At 46.0% G+C, this 15,467-nt stretch overlaps 1 long non-coding RNA gene across 1 annotated transcript in view; it reads right to left on the bottom strand.

The window, feature by feature from the left end:
- The window catches only part of LOC137546784 (uncharacterized), a 57,171-nt gene extending 45,631 nt beyond the window's left edge, over nt 1–11,540 (bottom strand). The window contains exon 1 of the long non-coding RNA XR_011026369.1: nt 11,249–11,540. This is a non-coding gene — a long non-coding RNA (uncharacterized lncRNA). The remainder of the gene's footprint in view (nt 1–11,248) is intronic.
- Nucleotides 11,541–15,467: the final 3,927 nt, after the last annotated feature.

Here is a 15,467-nt window from a genome sequence, read left to right as displayed (position 1 = left end):
GTGGTCAGTATCAGCCAGGTGGGACACCTTTGCCCTTTTAGATTGTTTCTTATCAGGGTTGTCAGATGAGGTTTCCGATCTTATGTTAAGTCAGCCTGAACCTAAGTCCATTGATGGGGCCATTTCATCGGCCATCAGGATAGATCGCCGGCTGCGCTATCAAAGGCAGACCCGGGGTAGTAGCCATATGAGAATGGTATCCCACGCTGCGCCCCATGTGACTCCACCTCCTCCCGTCTCGCCTCCACCTGAGCCAATGCAGATTGGTCGGTCAAATTTGTCTCGGGTGGAGCGGAGACGCAGGATATTAGAGCAGCTTTGTCTTTATTGTGCAAAAGGGGCTCATGGAATACAGAATTGCCCTAAGAAATCGGGAAATGCTGCTGCCTTAGGTGTAGTTGGGGGTAGTACCCTAGGCGTGCAATTTTTACCCCTAGATGATAAACGTTTGCTTCTTCCTTGTACTATTTCGTGGGAGGATAAGTCTGAGGTCACTGAAGCCTTCATTGACTCAGGCTCAGCGGCTAATTTTATGGATTACGAATTTGCAAAAAAATTGGGTATTCCGCTCACCCCGGTAAAACCACTGATTCAAGTTACGGCAGTGGATGATTAACCTCTGCAGGGTAATAGTCCTCTGTCACAGACTCCAGAGGTGGGAGTCACTATAGGGGTGCTGCATAGGGAGAATTTGCTTTTTTTTGTGTTACACATGACTACCTCCACGATCATTCTTGGCATGCCTTGGTTACAACTTCACTCCCCTCAGATTAATTGGGCCACTGGTCAGCTAACGAGCTGGTCGTCCCATTGCTTTCATCATTGTTTAGCGAAGGTAACCTTGGGCCAGACCAAGATTCACATGGAGGGAGTACCGGATCAGTATTCTGAATTTTTAGACGTGTTTTGTCCTAAATCGGCCGATAAACTTCCTCCACATCACCCTTTCGATTGCCCCATCGATCTCCGGTCTGGTTGTATGCCCCCTAGAGGTCATCTCTACAATTTGTCTGGGCCGGAAAAGTTGGCCATGCAGGAGTACATCCGTGAAAACTTAGCTAAAGGGTTCATTCGCCCTTCCCGGTCACCTGCTGGAGCAGGTTTCTTTTTTGTAAAGAAAAAAGACGGAGGCCTACGGCCATGCATTGATTATCGGGGCCTGAATAAAATCACAGTAAAGAATCGCTATCCTTTACCTTTGATAGACGATTTATTTACTCAGGTCACCAATGCTAAGATTTTTTCAAAATTGGATTTGCGGGGTGCATACAACCTGGTGCGAATCAGAGAGGGCGATGAGTGGAAGACAGCCTTTAACACACCCGATGGGCATTACGAATACCTGGTGATGCCCTTCGGGTTGTGTAACGCTCCGGCCGTCTTTCAGGAACTCATTAGTGAGGTGTTCAGGGAGGTTTTGGGTAAATTTGTCCTGGTATATCTGGATGATATACTAATCTTCTCAGATAACCTCTCAGAGCACAGGGCTCATGTCAGATTTGTGCTGCACAAGCTAAGACAGAACATGCTTTATGCTAAATTGGAGACATGCATTTTTGAGGTAACATCTGTCGCCTTTCTGGGGTACTCCACAGTCATTGCACCCCTCACCAGTCTCACAAAGAAAGGGGCAGATACCAACCACTGGTCCCCCGAAGCTTTGGCTGCTTTCTCCACTCTGAAAGAACTGTTTTGTTCTGCACCCATTTTGAGACACATCGACACATCCTATCCCTTTATCGTAGAGGTGGATGCCTCAGAGGTCGGGGTGGGGGCTGTGCTGTCTCAGCGTTCTGGGTTGCAGGGAAGATTACACCCGTGTGCCTATTTTTCTCGTAGGTTTTCACCAGCAGAGAAAAACTACGATATAGGCAACAGGGAGCTCCTAGCCATTAAGTTGGCCTTTGAAGAATGGCGTAATTGGCTAGAAGGATCAGAACATACGATTACAGTTTACACTGATCACAAAAATTTGGAATACATTGAGGGGGCTAAGAGATTGAGTCCCTGTCAGGCTCGATGGTCACTGTTTTTCTTGAGATTCAGATTTGTAATTACGTATACTCCAGGTAGTAAAAACATTAAAGCAGATGCTTTATCCAGATGTTTTGAGCCAGAGACAGCACAGCCCTCAGACCCAGAGACTATTATCCCACAGAAAGTGGTATTGGCAGCCACAGAGACCTGGAAGAACTGGATGGAGACTTTAAGTCCCTTCCAGCAGAATGTTCCTGAGGGAAAGCCTGAAGGGGTCATGTTTGTACCATTGCCGTTTCGTCTCCAGATATTGCAGATGTTCCACTCCCACAAAAATGCTGGACATCCTGGGGCCGCCAGAACACAGGACCTTGTTGCTAGGTGTGCTTGGTGGCCTTCATTGGCAACTGACTGCAAGGAGTATGTGAGAGAATGTGCAGTGTCTGCAAAAAGCAAACCCTCCCGTCTGGCACCTGTGGGAACATTGCAGCCTTTGCCCACCCCGAGTGAACCATGGACACACTTGTCCATGGATTTTGTGGGTGAGCTCCCGAGGTCTGAAGGCATGTTGGTCATTTGGGTGGTAGTGGACAGATTCAGTAAAATGGCCCATTTCGTGCCCCTGAAAGGACTCCCCTCGCCCCAGGAGTTGGCCGATCTTTTCATCATGCACATTTTCCGGCTACATGGCATCCCGGAAAATATAGTGTCAGATCGGGGAGTCCAATTTGTTTCTAAATTTTGGAGGGCATTTTGTCATCAATTGGGCATGGAACTGTCGTTTTTGTCGGGCTACCACCCACAGACCAATGGTCAGGCCGAGAGAATTAACCAGTCACTGGAACAGTTTCTAAGGTGTTATGTCGCGGATGCGCAAAATAATTGGGTCAAGTTCTTTCCGTTTGCAGAATTTGCACACAATAATTTGAAAAAAGCTCTTCCTCTGGATTCTCTCCATTTCAGGTGGTAACTGGAAGGTTGCCTAAGTTCTCCCCACTGCCAGTAGCTTCCACTCCGTTTCCAGCTTTGGAGGCTTGGCAAGAGTCATTTAAGAACATTTGGGGAATCGTGAAAGGAAATCTAGAGAAGGCCTTTCAGAGTCAGAAAGGTCAAGCTGACAAGAAACGTTCCATAGAGTGGAAGTTCCGGCCAGGAGACTTGGTCTGAGTGTCCACTCGTCATTTGACTTTAAAACAGCCTTCGCCCAAGTTAGGACCCAGATTTGTAGGCCCTTTCCCAGTAACCAGGAAAATCAACAATGTTACTTATGCCATTGATCTCCCTGCCAGCATGCGTGGGGTAAGATCGTTCCATGTATCCCTGCTTAAGCCAGCAGTACATGTAGGTTCCACTCCTCCTCCTCCTGTGATGGTGGATGACCAACCAGAGTATGAAGTGGAAAAGATTTTAGACTCACGTATAGTACAGAACTCGGTACAGTATTTGGTTCACTGTAAGGGTTATGGCATAGAGGAAAGAACATGGGTACCTGATTGCCGCATGCATGCGAATGAATTAAAGAACGAATTCCACACCCTACATTCTGAGAAACCGGGTAGGAGCCGTGAGGAGTCCACTCCTCAGGGGGGGGGGGGGGGGGGTACTGTGAGAAAATGCGGAAAAGCCGCCGCGTGTACTCAGAACAAGGCGGCTGATTCCGCGTCCAACGCGGCGGTTGGCACGCGTAGGCCTCTACACCTAGTAGTATGGCCGAACGCGGAGAAACCGCCGCATGCCTTGATAGCGGTGCGGCAGTTTCCGGCGGGTGCTTTACATCACATGTCTGGTGTGGCTGGGACTGATAGTCCACACAGGTTCAGAAGGACGCGCGCGCTGAGAGGCAGAACTTATATGACAGCCAGAAGGGAGTCAGCTGACCAAGCCGGTCAGCTGACGGCAGTACCACTTCCCATTGGTCCAGCACTTAGGGGAGGCGCTGGAGAGCGCTTTGCTATATATACTGGGTGCTGGTCATTCTCTGGTTGTCTGCCGTTGTGATCACTATGTGGTAGCACTCAGACCTGTTTGTCAGTATCTGTGTTATTCTCTAGACTAGTTCCAGGGTGTTGATGACTACGGAGCTCACACCCAAGACTAGGAATACTGTGTATTATCTGTGTTATTATTCAGACTAGTTCCAGGGTGTTGATGACTACGGAGCTCACACCCAAGACTAGGAATTAGATTAACCATCCTGTTATACTTCAGACTAGTTCCAGGGTGTTGATGATCAAGGAGCTCACACCTATAGACTAGACATTGTTGATTATTTGTTATGACCTTCTGCTTTCCTGACCTCTCTTCTGATTTCTGATTTGGTACTTCGCTATATCTGATACTCCGTTGCCAAACCTTGCTTGCCTAATGGCCCGTACTCACGGGCTGCAGAAGTGGCCTGTCGCCAGCACACGTGAGCGTGTGGGCGACAGGCCGGTGACAGCTCCTTGCCAGGTCCCTCCGCGTACACACGCGGAAGAGGGACCAGCGGCGAGACGGAAGCTGTCGCCGACGTTCCTCCTCCCCCCGCCGGAAGCTCCATTTACCACAGTGGAGGTTGCTGTCGCTAGTCCGCGTACTCACGCGGACTAGCGACAGTTGCGGGGGAGGTGCGGCGGCGACTGTCGCCATGCGATTGAAACTTTCAATCGCATGGCGACATGAGCGACGGGCGACAGTTCGGGGTGCGCGCGCGTGCGACGGCCCATACTCACGGGCGACCTGTCGCCGCAACACGCGCGCGCCGCGTGTTGAGGCGACAAAAGTCCCTTGTGAGTATGGGCCATTAGGATTCCGAGTCTGTCTCCTTCCTCTGTACGTAATCTGTCTGTCTGTTGCTGACCTGGCTTGTCCGACCTCGAGAACTATCTCCTATGTTTAGAGATAGTTCACAGATCTGTCAGTGACACTCCACCATTGGTGTCACTCACACTCTGGTCCTTCCCATTCTCAGCCTGACTCCTCCCCTTGGAGAGCCTCAGGCTTTTGGAAGGAGCCTGTTCTTTGGGCAGTGTCTCTACTGCCTTGCACCCTCTATACGGGTGCTCTCCTCAAAGTATTACTGTTGCACCAAACACTCATATTACTCAGGTGTCCAGAGGTTAGAGATATATCTGATTATCGGTGATACTGCAGATCATCAATAATCTGGTATATATCTGTATTCTCGGTGATACTGCAGATCACCGATAATCAGATCCTCTCTGTGTTACACCGATCGTTACACTTTTTTCTATTTTTAAAAAATCATAAACGTAAGGTCGCAGTAACTTTAGTTTATTAATTAACCTCTCACTGGAGCTTTATACCGACAACACAACACCGCTATGTCTGCATTTAACCCAGGTCCTAACAGGATTGTGAAGGGGGAATAGTGCCTTATCAATGCTGGCACAAATATTTTTGACAAAGTTCTTGTCAATCCTTTAGTAAAATGCATTGATTCCATAATCCACTCCAACCAGAATGGGTTCATGCCCAGAAAGGGACAGATGTCAATATAAGACATTTGTATGCGTACCTCATGGCCTCTCACGGCAGTCCTAGCTCAAGAGTTGTGGTGCCACTTAACTCAGAGAAAGCCTTTGACTCTATTGTATTTGCAGGTGTTTATTAGGTGTTTTGGATTCTGGACAATGTTTATTAATATGGTACATCTGCTGTATGGAACCCCTATTGTTCAGGCAAGGACGAATACTGTATACAGGAAAAAGATGGGTACCCTTTATCTCCCATCATTTGTGGTAGCATTGGAGCTCAAGGACATCTGGAGCTGGGAGTCTTGGGACATTCAGGGTTTTTCGGGTGGGTCGACTCGAGGGCAAGTTAGCAATTTATGTGGATGACACACTTATTTTTATTAAATCATGAATGCATTCCAATCAATGCAGGATTTTGGAAAGCGCTATGGCTTAAAGAGACTCTGAAGTCTCTTTTTTTACTTTATTTTGTTTAAGAATCCTCTTCAGCTTTAATGCCAGAGTTAAATTGCCGCATCCCCGCAACAGAGGAGAGATTTATTAACAGAGATAATCCCTGCAAAGCTCCTGGGCTCACAGGGCTTCACTTCCTTGAAGAGGCAAAGCTTTACACTGTAACTCTGCCTCCTCCACAGTCAATCTCTGCGGATCGCCGCCTCTCCCCACCCCTCCCCGCCCCTCTCAATCTTCTTTCCCTGAGAGGAGTGGGCAGGAGACGGATATCCACGGAGATTGATTGCGGAGAGGCAGAGCTACAGCTCAAAACTCAGCCTCTCCAGGAAGAAAAGCCCTGTGAGTCAGGGCAGCATGATCTGCGACCTGCAAAGTCATAGAACTTTGCAGGTCGTTTTCTAGGTACTAAATCACTCCTCTGCCGTGGGGATGGGGCAATTTAACTCTGGCATTAAAGCTGAAGAGGATTGTTAAACAAAAGAAGGTAAAAAAAGATACTTCTGAGTCTCTTTAAAGATTAACTGGGACAGATCTTTGATTTGTGCTATAGACTCAATCAGGCGCCTTGCTAGGGGGTTTGATCCGGGGCTATGCCCCGAAACCTGTTGCCATGGTGCCCCGGATACATTCTGTTTGGGTGCCCTAGTGAGCCTCTTGCTGTTTAAAAAATGGCTTCGGTGCCAGTTGCCATGGCACTGCTCTATCATGGGGCCTCCCTCCCCCTGCAGTGTGCCGGCTCCCGATCCCCGCTCCTGCCTCTGATCAAACCTCAGATTGCAGTGACTGGGGAAGGCAAAGCAGGACGCACCCTACCCATACATCTCACTTCATGCATGGGAAGTGTACCGAGTAATGTGTGTCCTGCTCTGCCCTCCCGCACAGCAAAGCCCCAATTCCAGCAAAGCAAAGCCTCCTGGCCTCAGACCAGCAAAGCCCCCGGGCCACAGAACAGCAAAGCCCCTGGGCTAGGCCCCAAAGCAAAGCCCCCGGGCCCCAGGCTCAGCAAAGCAAAGCCCCCAGCCCAGCCTAGTAAAGCCCTCAGCAAAGCATGCCTCAAGGCCCCAGCAAAGCAAAGGCCCTCAGCAAAGCCCCCAGCAAAGCAAAGCCCTCTGGCCCCAGCCTAGCAAAGCTCCCAGCTCAGCAAAGCCTAGTAAAGCCCCCAGCTCAGCAAAGCCCTCACCCCAGCAAATTGCCAAGCCCAGCAAAGCCCCCAGCAAATCACCCAGCAACGTCACAGGCCCAGTACCCAGCAGAGCCAGACTGGCTCAGCATCACCGACAGCCAGACAAGACAGAAGCCAGGTGAGGGGCTTATTTATGTGAAATACCGCCTATTTAATATACAGGTATTTAAATTACACCACAGTTAGGTCATGTACATTTGGCCCCACCCATGACCATGCCCACTTTCCGCAGCATGATTAAGCCCATTTTTAAATCACTCTTGGTTCCCAGGTGTGCCCCGGGTCTCCCAGGAACCTAGCAACGCCCCTGGATTCAATCCCTCTGAGGGCTTATTGGCTTGATAAAGAGAGGAGGCTCCTTTCAAACCGCTGCAGTGACTTGCCCTGTTAGTATCTTTGTTGCCTTGAAATAAAGAGCTTGAATACATTTGAAGACGGTGCTGGGTCTCTTTTCTTGGGAATGCTAAGAACAGTGTAATATTGAAGCAGCGTTCTATTAAAAGCCAGTCAGGTGTCATGTTTCACACACAAAATTACAAATGTTTATGTTGCACATAAGATACATTTCCTCTGCTGTCTGTGAGAGAAAACTCTGCCCTTCTCTGATTGAGCTCTCTGCAACAAAGGGTTAACAGATGCACTGTGAGTGAATTCCCCCCCCCTCCCCTCATGGTTTATTCTGCCCTCAGATTAAAGAAGACTGCCCTCAGAAAAGTGTGAAAGGAATTAGATAACAGTGAACAAAGAGATTAGAATTCAAATGTATACACCAGTACTTAGCAGCACTTCCCAAATATTTCTAAGCTCAATTGAAAAAGACATGTTGATCGATAGTGTTCCTTTAAGTGTCCCCTGAGCCCTACTAAAGCACCTCCTGGGGTATGCATACCATGTGTTGAGAACCAAGTCTTTACAGCCACTAAATGCACTGAGTAAGCAGATAAAACTCTCCATATCTAAAAGTGTACTAATGTATTGGCAATTTAGTGTTCATTACTAACTAGCTATTCTGAGAATGAATCTTCCTCCACTTATGACTAATTTACTTCCTCAGTGTCACTGCAGTAGAGGTAGGGGAAAACAAGTAGATCTTAGAAGTAAGAGAAGGAATTATTACTATCCTCCTGGTTTTTGCCTTTACACTTGTATCTAATATTTGTTTTCAATTTATGTGCTTCACGTGGCTTGTAAAAACTCTTGGTTCATCTGTCCATTAGTAAAGGCTATTAAGCCATAGTATTGGAATAATATTAAAAAATAAATAAACATAAGAGATAGTTGATAAGGAAATCTAATGACCCCATGCTTTACAGTCACTGCAGCATCAGTAAAGTACCTTGCATTAACTGGATAGCCGATACACTGCAATATATCCTCTATGGTATATTCTCGTAATTGATACTGTAGTTATTATACACTGCTCTTTTTTAATGAATACCCTTTTCCCAAGTTCAATAAACAGAGTTACCCCCCTCCCCCCAATAAATAAATACATTTATAAAATAAATAAATAAAATACTTATAAGCATGAAATGATATGTCCAATAAGTATGAAATTATGCATTTTATAGGTTGACGCCACAGACACAACTATGTTCCATATAAATTTGAGGAAGTTGTTGTGAACCTGCAAAAGGTTATATTTGCCTGTCTTTACATTGATCTCTGTTATATGTAGCCAGGTATGTCCTACTGATCTTATTGGTTTCAGGAGTGTATGAATCAGACACCTGAAGCAAGTATGTGGCTAGTGTATTCCAACTTAAAGGAATCATCAGGGAAATAAAAAAAAAAGGAGCTTTACTTACCCGGGGCTTCCTCCAGCTCCTGGCAGCTGATATGTCCCTCGCTGCACCTCCGGAGTCCCCGGATCCCCTCCATTTCAGATGCCGATCTCGCCAGGTCAGCATCTACTTGCCTGTGAGTGTGACAAAGCGCAGAAACAGCAGAGACAGACCAGATCCCTGGCAGCTGCAACGGGTAGAGGAAAAGCATCAGGACAGGGTAAGAGATCCACACCAGAGCAGAATTCCCCACCTAAGCCACAGCCTCCCAAGAAACAAACGCCAGCACAGAACCACGAGGCTATAGACAGTGAGACAGCAGACTCTCTCTCCCTATTCCCTACAACTGACAACACAGTTACTGACACTGTTCTCAAAAACATGCTTTTATCCCTTAAAGACACCTTACAAAAGGAAATCAATAAAGCAACTGCTGAACCACAGAAAAACATAGATGAGTTGGGGGAGAGAACAGATTATATAGAACACAAAATGGAGGAATATGCTGCAGCTCACGAGTTCGTGGATGCCCACAATGAGCTAGGGCACTAGTGTTCCCCAACCCTGTCCTCAATGCGTAAAACCCCAGATCTACCTGAAGAGTTCAAAGATATTACATTTTTTGCTGACATATCGGCTATGACTGCGACTCTCCGCAAAAGCTTCACAGAGGCAACAAAAAGCCTAAGGAAAGCTGGAATACAATACAGATGGGGGTTCCTTACCAAACTCATAATTACATATCAAGGGCAGATCTGTATTGCTCACAATCCGGCTGAAGTATGAGATTTACTTAAGCAATGGGGAAATCAGCAGGTAGAAGAGGGCCGCAGCACTTCTTTAACCACCTGAAGACCGCCCCACACCAATGGGCGTGGTCCCGGCGGCAGCCCCAGGAACGCCTAACGCCAATTGGCATCAAGACCTGGGGCTCTAATTTGCATGAGATCGCGCGCAGGCTTGGAGGAAGGAGCTCCGCCCCCTCTTCAGTCGGGAGACTGTTAGACGGCGTGATCGCCGTCTATTTACTTGTACAGTGCTGCGATGTGACACGGCTGTCCCCTCCATACACTGGGGAGTGATCGGCTGCAGGGCCGGGACAAGGCTTCCCAGCAACAGAGGCAGAAATTCCAAAGTGCGCCCCCCCCCTTCCCCAAAGCAGGTAATTTGGGCAACACACACTGTACACACACATACACACTGTACACACACACACACATTTTACACACATTTTACACACACACACACACTGTACATACACACATTGTACATACACTGTACATACACACATTGTACACACACTGTACATGCACACATTGTACACACACACACACACACACACACACACACACTGTACATACACACATTGTACACACAGTGTACATGCACACATTGTACACACACTGTACATGCACACATTGTACACACACACACACACACACACACACACACTGTACATACACACATTGTACACACACTGTACATGCACACATTGTACACACACACCACACACACACACACACACACACACACACACACTGTACATACACACATTGTACACACACTGTACATGCACATACACTGTACATACACACATTGTACACACACACTGTACACACGCACATTGTACACACACACTGTACACACACACATTGTACACACACACATTGTACACACACACTGTACACACACACATTGTACACACACACATTGTACACACACACTGTACACACACACATTGTACACACACACTGTACACACACACTGTACATACACACATTGTACACACACTGTACACACACACACATTGTACACACACACACACATTGTACACACACACACTGTACACACACACATTGTACACACACACACTGTACATACACACATTGTGTACACACACACACACACACACACACACACACACACACTGTACATACACACATTGTACACAAACACACACACACACCAAGACATAGTGTATTACTATAATAGGATGAATATAGTATTCCTTGCTGCTCCCTTTTCTTTGAGAAACATTGTATCTGTACAGCAAATAGGTTTTTATTGTATGCACTTATCATTTTTATTGAATGGTACAAACATTTTTAGGGGAAATATTTACTACTTGATTTAGAAGGGATTAGACTGTGTTGCATTACTCATTTTATAAGAGGGAAACACACATGTACAAACAGTTTAATAATAAAAGTAAACACCAGTTACCAGCAGCAAATAGTCATAATAATCACTAACTTCAGTGCTATCGCTGCTGACTGTAGTGTACTGAAAACACATCACATCTAGTTACATAGGAAACTATTTGATGTGTGTGATTCCCTTTCTGCCTCTTTGAAAGTCCCCCTCCCCCACCATACCTCTTTCTTATCAGGTGTCCACCTGATAACAGCTGGGTGGTCTCTCTGTCCCAGTCATCAATGAGCAGCTTCTGTAGTAGCAGGGGGTCCCTGTTCCTTCCCACAGAGTCCACAGTCCAGCTACATCCAGGCAGACTCACACGTGCACAGGCAACTCTGCAGGAAGCCGACACCACACCATTTCCGTTCCAGCAGAAGTCGGCTTCCTGCTGTTGCCTAGCAACCTGATGCACACAGCCGTGCCTGTCATCTCTTTGTTCAGAGCATAGTTCAGAGCAGGCAGGCACGCTCTGCTGAATAGGAGGAGAACACAGAGGGGACTCCAGAAGATTAGTTTAGTGGCAGCCTGGCAGGGAATATCGCAGAGCAGGAGTGTATAGGGCAAAGTAAAGGGCTCGGTGGGGAGATTGTAGAGGAATGCGCCCTCTAGGAGAAGCGCTCAGAGGCTGCAGCCTGCCCTGCCTCTGCCTCGTCCCGGCCCTGATCGGCTGTCATAGGCTGAAGCCTATGACAGATGATCACGCTGATTGGCTGGTGGTGGGAGGGAGGGAGCAGGAAATAAATGTAAAAAAAAGGCATTTTTATAAAAAAAAATATAAACATAAATATTGATTAAAAAAATAAACACAAGGGGGGCGATCAGACCCTACCAACAGAGAGCTCTTGGTGGGAGGAAAGGGGGGGGGGGGGAATCACTTATGTGCTGTGTTGTACGGCCCTGCCGCTTGGCCTTAAAGCTGCTGTGGCCAATTTATCAATAGTGAGCCTGGTCTTTAGGGGGGGTTTAACACTGCAGTCCTCAAGTAGTTAAACCATTCATCACCCTCAAGATGCACCACTGACTGGGAAACAGTGGGTCGGCGCGAAAAACAAATATCTCCTAGAAGTGCCAACTCCGCTTCACCCAATCCTTCGTCACCAACATTCGCCGCAGGAGACTGATAACTTGTTACATCAATAGGGTGCCAGAGAAGCACACAAGATGCAATAAATGGAGTTATGTGGTAGTTGAGTATATAACTGTTCGTGACAACAAGACTACTTACTAGAAGGTCCAGTTGTACATATTCCCACCCCATACCATGGTTAAGTTTCCAACTGTTATTAATGAAACCATGGTTAGCCAAAACAGAGAAGTTTGTGCCTCCGTTCGAGAGAGTTTAACCACGTTACTTACTGTAACGATTGGTGTCAGCAAACGGATGTCTGATTATTGAGTGATCTGCAGTATCACTAATAATCCAGACACTATACCTGATTATGTAGTGATCTGCAGAATCACCAATAATACAAGTATAGCAACACACAGAAGGTATACAATGTATAGTGCTTGGTGCAACAGTAGTATTTGATAGATTAGCTATACCTCACCAGAGGAGCTGGTGGGTACTATCAGTACAGAGGCCCTCACCAAAGATCAGGGCTCTCTGGTGGGGAGGCGAGGTCAGACAGGCAAGGTTGGCAACAGACAGGTAGTAACGGTACAGAATCAGAAAGCAATAGGAAGGTGGTTATACAGGCAAAGTCGGCAACAGGATCAGATGGGCAGAAGTACAGAGACAGTAAACGAGAGAGAGGTCAGAAGCAAGCCAGAGTCATACACAGGTATCAATAAAGAGTAATGCACACAATAATATTCCTATCTAGTGTGAAATCCCCGGTTTCCTCCCGGATCAAAGCACACCGGATCTATCTAAGGTCTGAGCGCTAACACGTAGTATTCGCAACAGCAGACAGTTTGCAAGTGAAGCCGAGAGGCTTAAGAAGCAGATGAGACCCAATTGGCATGCCCACTCCTCTGAGCCAATGAGGAGCGGCGAACGTCTCCTCTGACGTCAGCCGACCCTCTGGTCAGCTGACGCGCCTCCTCCCCGCATAAAGGTCCTGTCTATGCGCGCGCACACGCGACAGTGCAACCCTATGTGCGGCTGACAAACCCATCCTCAGCGTGCTAGACGCCGGATGCACGGGTGACATGCTAGGCAGAGGAATGGAGGCAGCTGCGGAGGACGCCAGACTGTCCGCAGCTGCTTCCTCCATGTTTATTACACTTACTACTGTTATGTGTTTAATTTTCCTGCTCTATGCAATGTTGATTCAACTAAATTTGATTCCTGTTAATATGCTGTTAGATAGTAGTCCTGATAATGAGTCTCAGGTTATATACAGCAGAATAGATAACCGAATTAACACAAGCATTATAGGTGACCTCACACTATGAAAATAGTCTCAATTAACTGCAAGGGGCTCAATTCCCCGTATAAAAGAACAAGATTATGGAAAGAAGCCCTGACAGAAAAAGCAGATATAATCTGCACACAAGAAACGCATTTCAGACACACAAAACACCTAAATGCTCTCATCCACACTATCCTACTGCCATATTAGCATCTGCACCAGTTAAAAAGAAGGGAGTGCTCATTGCAATCTCTAATAACATTACTTACAAGGAAATACATCAACAACTAGACCCTGAACACCACTTCATAATTTTAGTAGATAAAAATAATCATAAGACGTATACCCTGGTCAACATATATGCGTCTAACGCCCACCAAGTGCCTTTTATACACAGAGTAATACGAAAGGCAGGCCAAACAGGTACAAAAAGATAACTTAATAATAATAGGTGACTTTAACACCATCATTGACTAAAAACTAGACACATCTAACCCCAAAAGATCTAAAACTCTCCAAAAACTATGATGGGCAGAAGGCCTATATGACCCGTGGAGAAGTCTACACAATAACGAAAAATTATATATACTTCTCTAATGTGCACTCAACGTACTACCGCATAGACCATATATTAACAGATAACTTTCTTCTCCAAGAAGTATCTGAAGCACAGATCGGAAGTATAAAATGGTCCGATCATGCCCCAATTAACATAGTCCTGAAAGATAACAAAAAAATTTAATATAGCCCCCCTTGGAGACTTCCAACTTATCTGTTAAATTCTAAAGAATCTAAGAGTAAAATTTTAACAGCTCTAGAAGAATACTTTGCTATCAATGACACTCCCGACGTATCCCAATTCTCGATTTGGAATGCCCATAAGGCTTATGTCAGAGGACTTTGTATAGCATTAAATGCTTAAGCTAAAAAAGAGAAACAAGCCCACATCACCTATCTGCTCAATAAAATCTGGGAACTAGAACAAATACACAAGAAAGATCTAACGCAAGAGTCCCTCAAGTCCCATAAAGCTCTTCGTACGGAATTATCCAATGTACTTATCTCTAATTTTGAGTCACAATGGGCAAAAACTAAAACCATATTCTACGCCCAAGGTAACAGAGCAGGTTCGCTACTAGCTAGACAGATAAGGGCAGACGAATTAAGAACAAAATTCCTTATCTCCTTGACACCCAAGGGACTAAATTGTGTAACCTCAAAGACATCGCTAATAGATTTGCAGCATTTTATGCCTCACTATATAATTTAGAAAAAGATCCCAACACCCCTCAACCTTCGCAAACTAATATTAATACATTCCTAAAAAAACATTTCCCTTCCAAAGGCCTCCAAAGACCAACTGGATAGTCTTAATACTCCCATAACAGAATCAGAAGTTATCAAAGGCATCTCCCTAATTAAAACAAAAAAGTCTCCAGGCCCAGACGGGCTAATAGGCGAATACTATAAAGCCTTCGGCAGAACCCTTGCTTCTTGTATCACTAAGGTCTTCAAACAAGCTTCCGAGGAAGGCATTTTCCCTGAGGAAATGATGCAGGCTTTAGTGATAACACTTCCGAAACCTGGCAAACAACCCAATAACCCAGCCAATTTTAGGCCGATTTTGCTACTAAATGTAGACCTAAAACTATACGCAACAATCATAGCCAATAGGTTGGCGAATATATTACCATCAATTATAAAGCAGGATCAAGAGGGGTTCATTAGGGGTAGGAATGCCTCTGATGGAACGAGGAGATTTTTGAAGATAATTCAGGCGATTCATAAAACGAAGATACCTTCTCTGCTTCTAACATTAGATGAAGAGAAGGCCTTTAATAGGGTCCACTGGGGATACCTCCAATCAGTTCTTAATAAATTTGGGATAACTGGATTCATACAAGATGCCATACTTGCATTATACACAACACCATCCGCTAAGGTGTATACAGGACTACTGTCTGATACATTTTATATAATCAACGAAACCTGCCAATGGTGTCCCCTCTCCCCTCTAATTTTTGATATGGTAATGGAACCA

This window comes from Hyperolius riggenbachi, chromosome 2, assembly GCF_040937935.1.
Source record: "Hyperolius riggenbachi isolate aHypRig1 chromosome 2, aHypRig1.pri, whole genome shotgun sequence".
Lineage (NCBI taxonomy): Eukaryota > Metazoa > Chordata > Amphibia > Anura > Hyperoliidae > Hyperolius > Hyperolius riggenbachi.
The sequence above is the reverse complement of the archived record's forward strand: the minus strand, read 5'-3'. Positions and strand labels throughout refer to the sequence as shown.